This window comes from Rhyacophila brunnea, unplaced genomic scaffold (assembly GCF_057557595.1).
Source record: "Rhyacophila brunnea isolate RB1 unplaced genomic scaffold, BYU_Rbru_1.0 scaffold_23, whole genome shotgun sequence".
Lineage (NCBI taxonomy): Eukaryota > Metazoa > Arthropoda > Insecta > Trichoptera > Rhyacophilidae > Rhyacophila > Rhyacophila brunnea.
The window spans coordinates 24,857,250-24,875,635 of NW_028232893.1; the positions used below are offsets into that span (position 1 = coordinate 24,857,250).

The 18,386-nt window shown below is 33.8% G+C and overlaps 1 protein-coding gene across 3 annotated transcripts in view; it reads left to right on the forward strand.

Moving 5' to 3' along the window:
• The window catches only part of LOC147069762 (TWiK family of potassium channels protein 18-like), a 345,182-nt gene that overhangs the window by 129,540 nt on the left and 197,256 nt on the right, over nucleotides 1-18,386 (forward strand). For 2 of the 3 annotated variants that reach the window (XM_085950716.1, XM_085950717.1), the window contains exon 3: nucleotides 4,666-4,761. The exons of the other annotated variant lie outside the window; for it this stretch is intronic. The gene's annotated coding sequence lies outside the window, so the exon portion shown is untranslated. The remainder of the gene's footprint in view (nucleotides 1-4,665; nucleotides 4,762-18,386) is intronic. 3 annotated transcript variants of the gene reach the window in all.

Below are 18,386 nucleotides of genomic sequence, written 5' to 3' on the forward strand. Positions count from 1 at the left end.
TCTTACTGTTGCTTCCTAAGCAAAAACAGTAAGAGGGGTTTGTTCTAGAGAAACACAAGAAATGTGATGCAGCTGAAGACGGTGGTCGCGGGCGACTCTCCCAAACCTTTCCCTGCAAGAAAACTACAATACAATAAAGTCCTAATGCCACGTAGGCTTAAATATTTTATACATGAATAGATACCTCCGATTAATCGCGCGGAAGCTTTATATTGTTATTTTAATCGCACGACTCTATACCCTATGAACTGCAATCAGCGTTGTATGGTGGGGACTCCGACAGCAGCCAAGGCTCATTCTTCGAGACTACGCTACTCCTGTGATGTGTGTGCTTACATGCTAGTTTTATAAATTACTCCGCCTCAAACACTGCGAAGTCCCTCCAGACAAGCTAAGAGTTCTTCATGCGTTCTTCGAGCGTACGCTCCCCTGGCGCTTCTTATAACTAAAATGATCTTATGCTAATGCGCATGGGTTGCGCACCACCTATGAACAACATGACATTAATCAAGAATTTAAACAGAGTTTGCTCAGGTTTGCCACTGACGCGAGCCTCCTTCAGACTTGTATCTGAATTTAGGATAAAATTTTGCGATGTGTCGATTGACATCATCTTATTGCCCGATCTTTATGCCAAGCTGTTTTCTGAAATAAATGATGCTACAAGCCTCTAGAAAATGCAGGTTAGGCACCCCCGTTTGTTCAAGTCTCGCTGAACCAAACTTAGTTTACTATGCTATATTAGAGATTGCATATGGGACCTCTGCTCAGAGCTGTTGGTACGAAACCCCTCAAGATACCACAATCAACGAGTACTTGATGGTCTCAATTACTACAAAAAAATTAAAAAAAACATGACAAAATCCAGACCTAAGCACAGGACACTGCTTTTCCCAGCTGGGTCGTCTGTCAATCGTTTGCATGAACCAAACTTCAACGCCATGCACACGATTTGCAAATTACCAAGCATAATTCATAAGCATGAATCCCATTTCGTTGGCTTTCGCACAACTGCAATTCTCTTAGCTTTACTATTATTAAAATAAAACAAATATCAAACTTGCGGTCATCTCCACTCACAAACCAGACTCCACCAGAATTCTTGGCCAATGCAAGGCACTTCACTCTGCGTGAGTCAGTAGAATTTATGATGTGTCGCAAACTAGCAACAATTATACGTTTCTTTTAAGGAAGAAACGGATATTCTTTTTCAGAAGAAACTGAAAACATCATTGTGGAGGTCCACACACAAGCTCACCGCTTACAATAACTAGGTAACATTACAATTTAAAACACTTAACTCTATTGGACTCGTGAACCACCGCTTCGGACTGCAGTGTGCCGAAGTCACCAGGAGGTGGAGCGTACAAATGCGGCTGGCATGCCGATGGTCACTCGCAGACAAACTCCTGCTGACCTCGACAGCAACTGCACTCCGCACGACGTCCCAGCATCAGACAACACGTACAATAGAATACAGCGACTGAAACTTAAAACAATTTTATGTATACAAAGACAGTAAATGAAACTGCTTTACAACAATGTAAGGTGATAAACCTATCACGATCCTACATGAATTGAAATCAAATAGATGTATTTGACAATTTAATCAAATATATTCTTCTATATTGCAAATAGAACAATGCATCTTGCATTTAAAAGCTTTGGCAATTAACTAATTGACATGTGTCAAAATACTTTCACAGTGAAAGATATTTATATAACATTTTTATATAACATTAAATTATTTGACTGTTAATATAACATAAAGCTTAATCTTTAACATTGTGTGGTGCACTAGAAAAACAGCACAAGTTAACCTAATGTAATCCTAAATATATTACACATTTTAATCTAACATGAAATTATATCATATTGATTATCACAGGAATGTAATATTTGTACTTACAAAAATATGTACTAACATATCGAAGTTTGCGTATGTCAGTGTGACACAGAGCGCAAAATGAAACGCTGGATGATATAATCATCTAGCATATGTGATATCACATATCACCCCTTCAGTCGTCAAAAGATAAGCAGAAAAAGCGCTTATCTCACAGGAACCTCTGTGTAAGGAATACATTTGTCTTGCCTTTACAAATCAGAAATCAGCTGCGATGCCGATTTGTAAAGACGAGACACAAGACAACGGTACTAACTAAGTAGGCCGGTCTATGGTGTATAAATGAGGCAATCGATGGTGTGAAAGAAAATCAAATCAGTGTTCGCGCACTGTGATTATGAAAATACACCACGATTACTCCGTTCACAATTCGTAGGCATTCCTTATTTATAAAAAAAAATGTGAGAGGTTATGACGAAAGCATACCCTTACTATTGGTAACTTTAATACTTGGCAATGTCTTTGATATGGAAACGACCGAGGGATTTGCCTGTGGTGTCACCTAATTCGTAGACTAGTGGTGAAATTTTGGTTAAGACCACATTTTCAACATAACGAGCTGCCAGCTTGCTCGAAAAGAAGCTGGCCGCGTTTGACTGCACGAAATTCTTTCGCCACACTCGCTGCCCCACGTTGGGCGCCAAATGTTAAATGATAACATCTAACCACCATTCAACACTGTTATCCAAGCTATGTGGAGAACAGGCACCGCTAGCTCAGGGTACTGGGTTTCCACACTATCTCTCTGATGAATTCCAATCCTGTTACGGAAAGGACCATCGAAATCAATTGGTATTCGATGGATAATGTCTACCATACCGCTGCAGCGGTTAATTGCGAGCACTGAAAACTTGACTCTATTGGACGCCAAAGCCTTTTCTATGAAAGAAAAGAACATAAAAGAACATAATATTACGGGATACAATTAAATTAAATGAAACACCGTGATAATTTTAACCTCACTGTATTTAAAATAAATGCAATTAAAAGTCAATGATACATAAATGGCGACATGACGCCATAGAAAAATCACCACCGTTCACAAACGACGAGGTTATAATACATAAATATTTACGTTATACAAAAGACACCATATCAGCGTCTGCTAACTGAAATTCTAACACAATAAGTTCTCAGCAACTAACTTAAACTTAAACCAAAATATCCACATGTGAGTGAGGTTATAATTAAAGCAAAGACTTAAAATTAATTAATACTAAAAAATGAAATGTATTTACAGCCGCATAGCGATTCCGCTATGCGGGATGTGCTCCTCCCACGTGCACTCGTGTCAAGGGTCAACCAGAAAAGGACGGAAATCCAAACAAAATTCGATCGCCTGACATCGATCCCCCCACCACTCAAACAACCCGGAAGCTTGAAGTGCCAATCGCAGGATTTTTGTGTTGCCCGCGAGAGAAAAACCTCTCCACTAATTACAATGGTTAATTAGCCCGTTGGTGACGTCTGCAACGTCACAGCACGAAAAATATTATTTCGGAAATTTTGGCACGCGTACGTAAAAAGGTTCGCATTCCTATTCTACAGGTACTGATTCACGTGCCTTGACAACATGAATGCTTTTGGAAGATATTATGAAGAATGGGATTATTACCACCATAATTGTCGCAAACAGATAGTTTATCTATAATAATTATAATATCTATAATAAAATATATATCTATATCCGGAAAAATGAGTCTTTGTGCTCTGTATATGTATGCTATATGCAAAACTAGGTACGTTGTATTCGAATTGTAATGATTTCCTTGATGTTTTAAAAAAATAATAAAAATGCAAATGTTCTGCTATCAATGTTAAGAATATGATAATTATTATGTCTACTAGTGGAATATAGCGTAAAAATACGAATCTTGAAATTGAAGACGATTTATTGATAATTTACATTATAAAGTAGATTAAATAATCTATACGTATCTAAAAACAATAAATGAAAAATTATTTTTAATAAATAATAATGAGAAACTATAGATAAAAAAAATATTTTTTTATTTTTATTATTATTTTTATGGATCATTGATGATGTTGTGGGTCGCAGGTTTGAATCACGGGTTTGGCAAATACACATTTTGTGTTTGGAGTCAGAGTATTGACCTAATAGTTTGGCAAGTGTTTAACGTCCATTTCTCGTAAAAACTAAAATGTTTTAATACAAACCTCCACTATGTGGAGGCCCACAATAATATGATCCTATTTAGATCAGACATGGTCAAAAGAAAAAAAATGTAGAAATATAAATCAAATTGTCATTGTTAATAGTAACTACCATCAAGAGGGAGAGAGAGAGAGAGAGAGGCACTCTGTAAATCATAGACACAATGTATAATTATTGGTGTATATGGTTTTATTTCCGTGTTATATTTTGAATCCTGTCATCATACGAGAAGAAGAAAATTTTCATTTTGTTGATGTTGATAAAATAATAATATGTAATTATTAGTATTTATATCTGAATTTGTTTACTTTTAATGATAGTTTCTCTTACAAGTAATGGAGTGTAATCGCGGTTTTTGATTACGTATTTCCGTTTCCTGAAGCTATGAGATATCTATCTATAATATTGTTTTGTTCGGAAAATTTATTATCGATGAATTATTATCGTTCTGTTTGTAATATGTATTTACAAGACTTCAGAGTTAGTATCTAGCTCTAGAGCATTCAAGATAATGAGTTCCCTACCATGTAAAATGTAAATATTATTAAACTTAACTAACGTTCACAATTTTCTTTTTCAACAGATACCTAACCTGAGTGATCATCATAAGAAAAACTGATGAAGTTACCCAGCTCAACATGAGATATACTGCCACTTTTGAAGAATAAAAAATATTTTGGTAAATATTTAATTTTGTTATATTAAAACATTACTAGAGGTCCGTCAAAGCTTATCTTCTCTCTCCAATACAAGCGCAAAACGACAATGAGCACCGAATGATACAATTTTCCGTTATCTCGAAAAGTAGATTGAAGATGTCGATATATATTTTATTTTTATCTGAAAACACGTAGGAATCTATTAGTTAAGGCAATGATACTCAACCTTTTTTTTCTTCGGGCCAAATACATATATTTGTAAAGTAACACGGGCCGCATCACTACTGGTGTGACGAAAAAAATCATGAAACCCCCCCTTTTTTACAAAACATTTTTGAGATTTTAAAAATTAGGCGTGTTTTTTTTAATTAATCGTGTGCAATAGCAACACTCTTATACCAGATCTGATGTGGACCATAATGACAATCCTCTTCGGGTGTCACTATATGTGCGTCAAAGTCGAAACGAATCTCAAAATATACGAAATTCCTGATAATAAATGTGTTTCGGGCCGCACATAAAAGTTTAAAGGGCCGCATGTGGCCCGCGGGCCGCAGGTTGAGTATCGCTGAGTTAAGGTCTCAAATTGATAGCGTAATAAAAGTTGGTTTATATTAAAAAGTGTACAATGACTTTGTATTTATTTTGTGTACCAGACCACCCCTAAATATTAGTAAAATGAATTTTCATGGCATTACTACCTACTAATGAAAGATAATAACATTTTAATTATAACAGATTTAGCTCAACGAACGTCAACCATATGTGACACTCTGTGGTTAACGCAGACTCGTTCGTATCGTATCAGATATAGTGCGATAGCTTTAACATGTCTACACGCGTCGGCGGTCTTGAAGTAACTGCAACACAGGTCGAAAGAGTACTTGATAGACGAATCACCCCGTACACACAACGGTGTACGATCAATTCACAATGTATGGTTGCAAATAATTGGTCCCGTGCGGCTCCGTTCGGGACGAAACGTGAGCAATTAAATTTTAATTATGTCGCAATACAGCGCTGTGGAAGGCCGCCGTGCATAATTTACGGCTGTAGAGACATGACGGGTGGAGGAAGGTGTAATATAAGTGCCAGTTAGCGACGGCTAAGCTATAATAAGCCTGCACGCGTCCGTTTTCTTGATGTCACTCTAGCTAACTAAATGTTATTTGCAACCAAGGTCGACTCATGAGCTGTAACTGCTGGTCGCCCTGGTCTTGCGATAATGATAACGGATTTGGAGGTAGGTGGAAGAATCATCATAATTGGCCCAACCATTCTGATATGTTTGATTGAGAAGAATTAGAACTTTTCAGCTTTCCCTGGAAACCCAGAAAAAAGAGACATTGGTACACATTTCGTATTGTGACCACTGATCAAATAATATGATTACATATTACAATAGATGGGATTAAACAAATAAAAGAGTTTATAAAAACTTAATGTTGTGCCTGTTTTGATATCTCTATGTTTTCACTTAATCATCATACATTAACTAAAAATTACTGATATTTTACCAAAAATTTGTCAATAGATTTTTTACTCACTCTAAAGATAAATATTCATACACGCCATATTTTTTGATTAGGTATGTTAAAAACATACATTTTTCACACGGCTTTTGTAAGCCTATCAGGTAAAAAGTAAAAAAAAAACGTGTCAAATAAAATGTGCGTTTGTCTTCGTGTCACATTATCGAGATCAGGTCAAATGACATGGCAATGTCACGAAACGTTTCACATTCACAGTCTAGACTCTAGACCTAGACAGATGACAATCTAGTTCTGATTCGCGATTTATTAAGAACGAACTTTAGTACTTTTGAATCTGTCATTATTCTTTCCGTTAGCGACAAGTTTACGTAAAACATTTTTAGAATAGACGCCCACGTTGGCCGAGCGGCATGTTGAATCCTGGGCCTGGCAAATACGCATATTATTGTTTTTGAATTTGTGTTTGGAGTCAGAGTAAGGACCTAATAGGTTGAACAAGTGGCCAAGATCCATTTCTAAAATATTCATAAAAACAAAACTCTGTTAATACAAACCTCTATGATATGGAGGTCCTTATGATTAGTGACGTCCTTAGACAAAATACCGCCCTAAGGCAGCGCCAAAATGCCGCCCCATTTTTTTTACAGTATTTTTTATGATCCTTTCATGACACTAATATCTAAGAATGTGTTGTATGGATACATTACTAACAAAATATATAGGTAAACCACTAAATCTAATTAAAATGCCACCTCTACTTCGATAGACAATAAATAACGAGTCTACAGTTCAGATACATTAAAAAATACACGTCCTGGCAACTTGCAAAACTCGAGAGGGACTGGCAAAAATATTTGGATAAATTAATTGGGTAAGTATGTACCTAGTATCACTTCTCTCCATTTTGGTAAGTGAATAGCAAACTGTCACTTTTATTTTGTTGTCTGATTTTTCGTCTGATTCGGGATGGGGAGGTGAACAATGACACACCGGAATTGTTTTGGAAACGGCAAGGTATATTTACGTTAATATTATATAATAGTTACATTTTTATAATTTAATTTTACGGAGGACGAAATTGGCGTGTTTGCGATTTAGCTGTTTGTAGCGTTCTCTGCGCCATCTTGTGTTTTTTTCCAACGAAAGCCGTCGTCGAAAAAAAAGCGACGTTGCAAATCTCCAGCGGTTATAATCTACTCTACGGCATTGCCGGCTCGGCTCTGTTATTATTATTTATTTTCGTAATCAGCGCTTTACTATTTGTTGGGTTTGATACCGATTCGGGCCTCTCAAGATACACAGAGACATCCCCAAATGGGGTCCATACGGGGGTGCCACACTAGGTACCTATAATTCAAATATAATTCGCAAATCTGCACGTGTCATTGCTGGTCATCAAGGACGTGACGTCCAAGGACAATGGAAGTAAACTCGACATCTCAAACTTGACAAAAAATACGGTCCTGTGAGCCTGTTATAGTAATGAATACACATTGTTTCCAACCAGTGAGCTGATTTTTTTAATTGAAAGATATTTCCGTTATTACTAAGTTTAGGTAGCTACGAGTATTTCTGTAAATACCTAATGATTCTCCTCGATTTGCTGCCCTTCGAGCGACTGCCGCCCCCAAGCCACGCTCAATCTGCCTACCTCCACGGGATGTTACTAGAGAGTAAGGCCATCCTCCCACGGCGCAACTTATGTCCGTCGAAACTGAAACTAAAATTCCAGCCAGTATCTAGCTAATGTATTTCAATGGTGGCTCGCTGACGGCGAGACTGGAATCTCTCAGCTTCAAAACGGTCGCGAAGAGATGCGACATGCTAGTCGCGCGGTCTCTGAAGTTTCCAGTCACCGTAAAACAGTAGTACCAACATCATTAGATTTCGGTGAAAAATCATATTTTCTTACCAAAATTGGTAGCACTTCGTAAAGCTGCTAGCGTCATATCGTAAAAACCAAAACAACCAGAGACGTCAAAAGTAAATATTAATCGAAAAATTAAAATAACATAATTGTAAACGCTGCAGCGCGCGTATTGTCAATTTTTGTACAACACAGCTGACAGTCCAGTTTGATAGTTTGAGGTTATGTGATTATTATTTCAACTGGGTTTCAGTAGCGCCGTGTGCGAAGCATCACATTGGTCAGTTTATGAGTTCCTTCACAAACCAGTTCCATCAGATTTCAGTTGCGCCGTGGGAGGATGGCCTAAGGACCTAATAGGTTGAGCAAGTGGCTAAGATCCATTTCTCATAAAAACAAAACTCTGTTAATACAAACCTCTACGATATGATCCTATTATGACCGGATATTGTTAAAAGTAAAAAAGAAGAATATTAGAATAATTAATATTCATGTCTATAAAAACATATCAGGTGGCAGTACCACCAGCTGTCAACATTCTTTTCGATGCGCTCAATAATATTATAATTATACTATTTTTAATATCATAATTATAATATGTAAACCAATATAGAGTAACACTATGTTACAGCTAAATATCGCATCGATTTAAATACAAACAAAAATTGATAACTGGGCATATATTTAGATAAAACCCATGTATTTTACGAAAGTTTCATTGGTATTGTCATAATTTATTTTTATTTTTTAAAATAAAGAAAATTTAATACTACCTATAATTGACTATTCTTTTTTTTCAACAAATAATTCACAAGATTTAAGAATGTAACATTCTAATTATTGAACATACATAATTTTGAAAATACTTCCGAGAAAATATATTATAACCAATAAAAAAATCTTTTTGAAAAAAGTAACCTGCATCTCTCGAGTATCGCGCCCGATACCATATAGACCACTATGCTAAAGGCGTCATACTTAATTACGACAAAATTTAATTAACGGTTTTTAATACTCTATAAAGCGCTTTTCAAATTGAACTACTATTAGCGATCGGCTTTTGTATTTTGATTCAAAGAAGGTACAATTACTTTAATTACTAACCGACGTCACGAATCATTCGAATATATTTTGTTGTAAATTACTTGAACTTGTAAATCCTGCTAATGCTGTGATTCCACTTTTTTCATAAAGATTTTTTCTATTGGTTATAATATATTTTCTCAGAAGTTTTTTTAAAATTATGTATGTTCAATAATAATAAGAATGTCACATTTTTAAATCTTGTGAATTATCAGTTGAATAAAAAAAATAGTTATTTAAAAAATATTAGCAAGTTCAAGTTAATTAAATCAAGAAATCTTGGAGTGTTCCGCGACGTTCATAATATTAAATGTTTTATACTGAGATTGCAATTATGTTAGATTCTATTTTTCACCGATGGATTTCTTCTAAGAAATAGGATAATATTTCATATACTTAAGTCTTTCAATTTACTCAAGGAATAAAAGATAGTACCAGAGCTCTATATGGCTTGATACAATTACTATTTCTTCTAAAGTGGTATTGGAGATTTGTCGGTCAGACCTAAGTGATTCCAAATGTAATGTTATTTTTCTGAAGAAAAATGGGTTTTCTATTTCAAGTGTCGCATGAGAGATATTTCATATAATTGTATTTCACCTTCAATAATATGACAGGTACACTGTCTCGTATTATGAAAGGAGTTTTTTTTTATTATTAAGCTATGAAGTATCAGCTGACGCTTATAATTTATTGTACATTTTTATACATTGTTATTACATTGATATAAAATAAATAATAATAAAAACAAAAACAAAAAATACGATTTATTTATAATGAGTTAGCTTGAACCATGTGGCAGTAGCGAAGGGTGGAGGTAGGCTGTTAAGATCCGCCATAAATATTGCACATTATATTACTTTGTTAGTCATACGTATATGTTTTTATTGAACTAAGACTACAATTATTTACAGGTGGTATTGGTTAGTTTTTAAAAATCAATTAATCCCTGCCTAAACCAAACCATAATAGTGTTGGGTGATATGATAAAATTGTGCACACTTTTTCATTCATACCTACTTATTTGTTTTCGTTGGATTAAGAATATATAACACACGTCATATTGTTGGTTCATTTTATAAAGTCATTATTAACGGCCCACATGCCCAACGTAGGTCAAAATGGAGATTTTATGGTATTTTAAAAGCATTAGCCTGAACATTCCTTAAGTGTTGTAGATAATCTATTTAAAATTTTGAAGCTATATTATCATTTATATTTATTTTAAACATGTGATGAGTGCATAAAATATTTTTATTACATAAAATGGTATTCTGTTAAACCTCTCGAACTAATGTTTTAAAATATAGTCATCTTTCAGTACATCCATGTGCAGTGGTGTTAAGATTTTTTAGATTTATTAATTTTTAAACGCATTTATAAAACCATTAGTAAAATTTATGTTGACATTATTATAGTGAAATATTTACGATAAAAAAATATATTTATAATCTCTGTGATCCCAAATTTGACAAGAATTAGGCATTCTATTATTCAAAAAATGGACAAGATTACCACATTTGAAGATAATTCTAAAGATACTGATCTATTATAATATTATACTCAAGACCGCTATCGGCCACTATCAGCCGCTATCGAGGGTAGTTTTTCATATTTTTGTATCGTATTATAATTTTAATACGATATAACGTATTATATATAATTATTAAATGTAATTTAATTAAATTTTTAAATTTAATTAAATATAATTTTTAAAATAAGTAAGATGTAATTGTTACAATAAGTGCTGTGTTTTAACGGCACCTCTCTTGGCAGTAATAGACAGTTTTGACGTATTGTAATAATAATTATAATACCTCAATACAAACATATGATAAACTACCCTCGATAACCCCCGATAGCGGCCGATAGTAGTCTTGTATATAGAATAGATGCTCTGGTTCCAATATGTTATTTTTAGAAATTTGTTGGCATATTTTGGTATGTTAATATATTTTTTACAAATCTTATGATTCTATTATTATGTTGCTTACACTACATTGGAAAATATATATTTTTTTAAATTACTAAATAAATAAATATTGTCACCTTCCACTACATGATATACAACAAACCAGTGGTGTAGTCTTATATCATCTCTGATCGAGTCAGTGGCGCGAGAAAATTACATTCCCTTCACTTTTGTAATACGGTCTTCGCTGTGGCTTTTACTCAAAGGCTCTCTTGCCTCCGTGAAAGCCTTCGAATTCACCACTTTGCAGGAAACTTTCCACCAAAGCGATCCTCACCGTCACAGCGCTAAAGTGCCACATTTTGAAAATAATATTTCGTGTTCTGCTCTTTGTGAATATGAAGTAATTTGCTCAAATTTCGCTAAAAAATTGTGGCAGATCAAACAGTGGTTAAAGGCACAATTAATTAAACACAATAAATACATCAATTAAATTACCTATGTTTTATGAATCATCGCATTTATTGAATCAGATAGGTATGTCTGGAAAAAAGTTTAATTTAAAAACAATTTAGAAATGTTTTAAAATAGATTTGGTGAAGTAAATTTTAGTAATTTATCATTTATAACGCTTTATATTGAAGTAATACCCGTATAGTTTTAAAATGATATACGCATGAAACAAAAAAACAATTAAGTAGTAGACTAAATCCAGACATTGACCTTTACGTTGAGAGGGCTGGCGCGCGGTGTTCACGCACTTACGCACTGGTAAACGGACGGTACACTGGATGATATATATGAGGTCGATGAGTGATGATGATAAGTTCAGGATGGATGATATAGATGCGACATTCACTCAAACCGTAACAGATTTAGTGCAACAAAAGTTGAACAGATTTTTTTTTGTATAGTCACGCTGTAGTCAGCGACAGTCAAGCTATATATAAAATTGCCCACGTCCGCTTTCTGGATATCACTGAGCTAACTGAATGTTATTCAATCACGGTCGCCTGATGAACCGTAATTGCTCGTCGTCTGGTCTTATGACAATAATAAATAAGTGATATGAGAGCAGGTGGGAAGGAAGGAATGAAAGCATGCCCATTTGACCCAACCAATACATTTTCTAAATAAGATTTTTTCTTGTGGGTGTTATGAAATGTTTTTAAATTATGTATAATATATTACCTATACTTATTTATTTTTCCAATTTTTAACGGTTATTCTATAACCCATTGCAATCAACATAATATCGAAGAAGTAAAAGCGATAATCGTCTGGGTTATTATACCTACCTTTACCATTCTTCTTTCCTTGGATAATAAGTTCTGAGAATGTTATATTTTTTCCACTGGTTATGTAGCCGTGGTAGTATAATTTTCTGTTTTTGATACTATGAAGAATTTCTCAGTCCTTTCCCGTTCGCAATAGCCTCACTAGTATGATTTATACAGATACTTCTTCTCGGTCGATTCAAAAAAGTGTGTAATGTCATTTTTCTTGGTGCTAAAAATGTTAACAGACTGATGCTCCCATCCCGTAGCACATTTTGAATCTTTAAACGAACATTGTCATTGAACAGTCAACCAAAACAACAATGAGGTCACCGAGCGTTGACATCTGCATGACTCAATGAACGTTTTTTTATCATTTTCTACATCCCTACACATTTTCGACTTATGTCAAAATAGGGTGTTTTTTGTTTTTATTGATTGGCACAATGTATTTTCTATAAGAATATTGTCTTTTATCTATGGTCTGCAGATTGGGCCCTGTTCAAAATATTCTCTATGTATGTAATATCGCAAGTAATTTTAACGATCGCACACGTAGAAACTGTTAAAATTAATTGAAATTAGTATGAATTATAAATAATAATTCAAAAAACTAATACATTAGAGTTGGAACTCTCTGTCATCGAATTTACAAAGACGGTGATCGCAATGTACGTCTCAATATAATCACAACTTTAGACTCTCCACTCTTCACGGCTCTCTAGTTCGTTCAGGCAGAGTGAATGCTACCGCTAATTAGCTCATTCGCTGAGAGCTGCTGGCCTTCTTCTATTCTGCCTTCTCTGAAACTGTCAGTCTCTCCAAGTTATCCGTGCACATTTCGAAGACAGCAGTTGACCCTCAGGGTCGTTGACTTGACATTGTACACAAAGATCTGTATAACAATCGAAAGGCATTCATTTTGCCACGTTTTTATTAACTCGTAATCTTGTTTGTCCAGTATAATTTTTTTCTTGTTTGTCCGAGATTTGTATTTGACGATTAAAGATTTTTAACTAACTTCCCAGACATTTGAAACTTTTAGAATATATTAGAACACGATGACAATGCATTCTTTTGACAAGCTTTGACAAGCCATCTTTAAGCAGAATTGGATTTATTTTCAGTTAATTCTGTTTTGTATGGAAAGTTATTTCTGAAAAAATTCGTAAAAAGTAAAACATTATTATTGGTTGCTAAGCGGGTCCTAGCAAAAAAAAACCTTTAAAAACCTTTGCGGTGTGCGTACAATAACTGACGAAAGTTTCGTCGAAATCGGATGAATGGTATAGGAACCATACAAATAAAAGAAAATAGAATGAAGAAGAAGAAGAAGATGATGATTTTTCTAATTCAGAAACCGTCGCGGGTGTGCATACAACCACTTATCAAAATTTCATCGCAATCGGGTGAATGGTATAGGAACGCATACGGGACAGACAGACAGACAAACAGACATACAGACATTCATTTTTATATATACGACATAGCCTATACTCTTCGCGCAAGTGCAAGCAATAAGTTGACAAAGTTTTATCGCAATCGGATGAACGGTATGGCAGCGCATAAAACACGAACAAACAAACCAACAAATATTGTTTTTTATATTATAGATTTCTATCAAGTACAAAAAAATGTTTTTATTAATACATAGAATTGTCAAGTTTATATGATTCAGCAGAAAATTTAAAAACGTGGTACATAAAAAGTTCTTTTTATCTTGTAATTATTTTATTTTAAACATATCCTAAAAACAACAGAAATAAAATACAACAATATCAAGCCTTATATTATTAAGGTCATAAATTCCAAGGTTAAAAGTTTTCTTTTACATGATAATTAGCTATTTAATACTAAAACACAAGAAAACAAATAACTTTGTATGCATGTAAACATTGTTTTAAGATTAAATGAAACGAAATAGCACAAAGCTCATTAGTAGAAGGAATGAAAATAATATTTTATGCTCGTAGTATGTACTTACGTCTGAACCATAAACTTACTGTAAAAGTATTCTGGAATTATTATTTATCTTCTTGCTTATTTGTTGACAGAAGTAATAATTATACCCTCTGGTAATAGAAAATAAATATATTTTCGGGAAAAACCTGTTAACCATTTTCGTTTGGTCATTAAAAACATAGTCAGGTAGAATTTTTTATCATTGTTTTCTAAAAACACTAATCTTAGTTCTATGAGACGTTTCATTCACAGAATGAACCATTTAGAAAAACATAAAAAAACTATAATCGATATATGTAGGATTTGATGAATTATTAATATTATATTAATACTAGTGAGGTTCGCCCCCCGTGGCTGCCTTTGGCGGGCTAAACTCCATGGTCACGTTCTCGCCAGAACACGCACTTATACAATACTTAATACACATTATCTCAAAAAGTAAATCGACGACACCTAGGTATTTATTTTTATCAAGTTTTAAAAAAAAAATGAGTGGACATTTTAGAAGTACCAGACCGCCCTAAAACGGGGGCTCCGGGTTTACCGCAATTATATTAACAGTTAACACAGTTTACAATATTATATTAATGTAATAAACTATTTCTTTTATTCAACGAATAATTCACAAGATTCGAAGAATGTAACATTCTTTATTGAACACATATAATTTGAAAATACCCAAAGAAATATATAACCACCATTCGCATTCAGAGATTCGCGTCCGTGTACTCGTAACCGCTAAGCTATAAGTGTCATATAATTGCGAAAAAATTGATATTTATATTTCAATATAAAAATATAATATTATTAAGGCGTGTTTTCAAATTGTGTGATTCCCTCAATGTCTGTGTGTATCTTGTGATTGTTTCACTTCTATTACAAACTACACTACTGTCATTGGACCGCATCATGGCTTGTTGTGGTATTTTTTTATTTTTTTTTTGAATTATTAATAACCATGTCTTTGCTTTTTCGTACAAGGTGGTTGTTAGTAATTTTGAACAATCACAAACACCCAGGCTTTGAGACAAACACTTGAATATTGTGTGTCCTGACCGGGAATCGAACCCAGGAACTCTCGGGTGGAAGGCAAACGCCTTACGCACTGCACCACGAGAGCCGCCCTTGTTGGGGTATTAAAAAGAATATTTTTTATATATAAAATATGTGTTCAAGAATATCCAATAATTGTCGACAGACCACCGATGAAAAACATTTGGCATTATAAAATCATATTTTGGATAAAAATCTTTTCTCTAATTATTATAATTGTAGCACTTTTCCTTCGCATAGCACTGCGGCCCTTAAATTGGGTATTTTGAAAATTGACTAAACAATGTCCATATAACTCATTTCATTCAGGAGTCAGCCGCATATTTGCACCACATCACCGCCATCTTTAGATTAATAAAGCCTGAGCATAACTTTTTGCACAAGTAACGAGTGGTCCACTGCTATACTATTTATTGATAACGTACTTGCAAGAAGAATTTGGTATTCTATAATGACTGAAGAGTATAATAATAAGATATTAGTTATTGTCGTTTAGAATCGACTGTCACATTGACAAACGTCCTAGTATATCATGATATTATAATACACAGAAGAATTTTACTAACTTTCATCGTCACTTCCAATTATTAATAACACTGTAACACATAACCACTAAATCAGATAAACTCCAAGGTCATCAAGATACGTTAAAATAATCTGAAAGAAATCGGAAACTAAGAATACTACGACAAGTGAACACGACAGACGCGTCAGTATGAGTACTCTATAGACAATGACAGGCAATGACAGGTCATCCAGAGACAACGAGAGCGGCGAAAAGTAGGACCAGTCGTGTAATGTATCGGCTTCCTTCTTCAGTAGGCAATGGCCACATACATTCGGTATAATAAGCAGTTGCGACTATACGACTTTGTAAGTGCCGGAGTTTAGCCATTAATTATTAAATCTACATACCTACCTACTTTCTCATATTATACATTATTTACCAAGCTACTTATAATAATATGATTATTTCAGTCGTTACTTAATCACAGCTAAAAAGCGTGCTTAAAAATATTAACTAAATTAATAATAATTATTTTTGTGGACTTACCATTATCAGTTTTAAACAACGACACACGGCAAGGATTTTTCTCACATATGTGTTATTTGATTCGGGTGCCGGACGAAGTCCCGAAGGCCGAAATCCCGAATGCTGAAATCCCGAATGGCCGAAATCCCGAAAGCCTAAATCCCGAAAGCCGAAATCCCGAAGGCCGAAATCCCGAATGCCGAATCCCGAATGGCCGAAATCCCGAATGACCGGAGTCCCGAAAAATAAAAAAATACAAACAGTAATAATTGCGCAATCTTAACACTTATCTTGAATTGCGCAAATTTTACAAGAGAGACAAAAAAACCATTTTTTTGTAGAACACATGGGTTTTTGTCTCTCCTGTAAAAATTTGGGGAATTCAAGATAAGCGTTAAGATTGCGCAAATATTATCATTATAAATATTAGTTAGTGAAAAATAGACGCCATAGCTTTTTTAACGTCTTGTACATATTTATCACCGTGAAATAGAGAGTATTTAATTTGATTATTATTTTCATACTGCGTAATCATCATTATATCATTACATATTTTAGAAACACTGCTTTATTTATTTGTATAATAATAATAACAAATAACTTTATAAATTAATATCTCTATATTTTATCATGTAATTAATTAGGTATAATATGACAATGATAAACTATCGGACGTATATTTTTGACATGATAACAATGTGGGAATGGTCCCTACAAATGAAGGGTTGAGGTAAGCTGTTAAGATCCGCCAAAATACTTTGTTAGTCATACGTATTTATTTTTATTGAACTAAGACTACAATTTACAGATGATATTGGTTAGTTTTCAAAAATCAATTAAACCCTGCCTAAACTAAACCATAATAGTTTTGGTATATTTCGGGTAATACGACAAAATTGTGTACACTTTTTCATTCATACTTATTTGTTTTCTTTGGATTAAGAATACATATTACACATATTGATTGTTCATTTTTTTAAATTCAATAAGCCCTGCCTAAATCAAACTATAATAGGTAAAAATATTATTCTATCTATAAAATATTCAATGTTATGGATGATTTAATTACATAATTTCAGATATTTTATAGATAGACGAGTATTTTTTGTCTTTTATCTATTATAGCTAATACGAAGCAGGGTTTAATGAAATTTGAAAAATAACCAACACCATCTATAAATTGTAGTTTTATTTCAATAAAAACAAATACGTATGACTGACAAAGTTTAGAATGCACAATTTATAATGGATCTTAACAGCCTACATCCACCCTTCGCCACTGCTACAAACCCTGGTAGAGCCACCCTTGGGTATAAGGATGGAGAGTCTCTGTTTATGTTGATGGTCTAACCAGCTATCTGAAATGTAAAAGCTTGTTTGGTAATTATAAAAAAACATACAATGCATATTTTGATCACAACGCGAGTAGCGCATAGCGAGCGATGTTTGCAAATTTTGTGTCGCGTCATCTCCGCTTCAGATGATAAATTACAGCGAAATTAGTAAGCAATTAGTTTATATAAAACACAAATAAAGGAAAAGCCTGAGTCACTCTCCTGATTTTTATTACGCTATGTAAAAAATATAATAACATACTTACGGATTTCTACGGTATGCGTTCTTTTTTGGGTGAAATTGTATTTAATTAAAATCGTGATGTTGAAATTTTAAGGTTATGTAATTATTTGATTACAGCGCCTGTGCACGTGCATGGTTTGATACTGACTGACACCAATAGTGTGTAATTAACTATTTTTTTTATTTATTTAGAAAAAGAGTATTACGGCATTACAGCAATTGGCCAATGCGCCATAATACATACTAAATACAAAATTATAAAAATATCTTAATTACTAATAACAACTCATAAATGGTGTTTTTTTTAGAGGTATAGAACTTTGAAATGGAATAAAATAAAGATGACTTTTTATATTGACATGAAATTTACTTTATTCGAAAGATGCT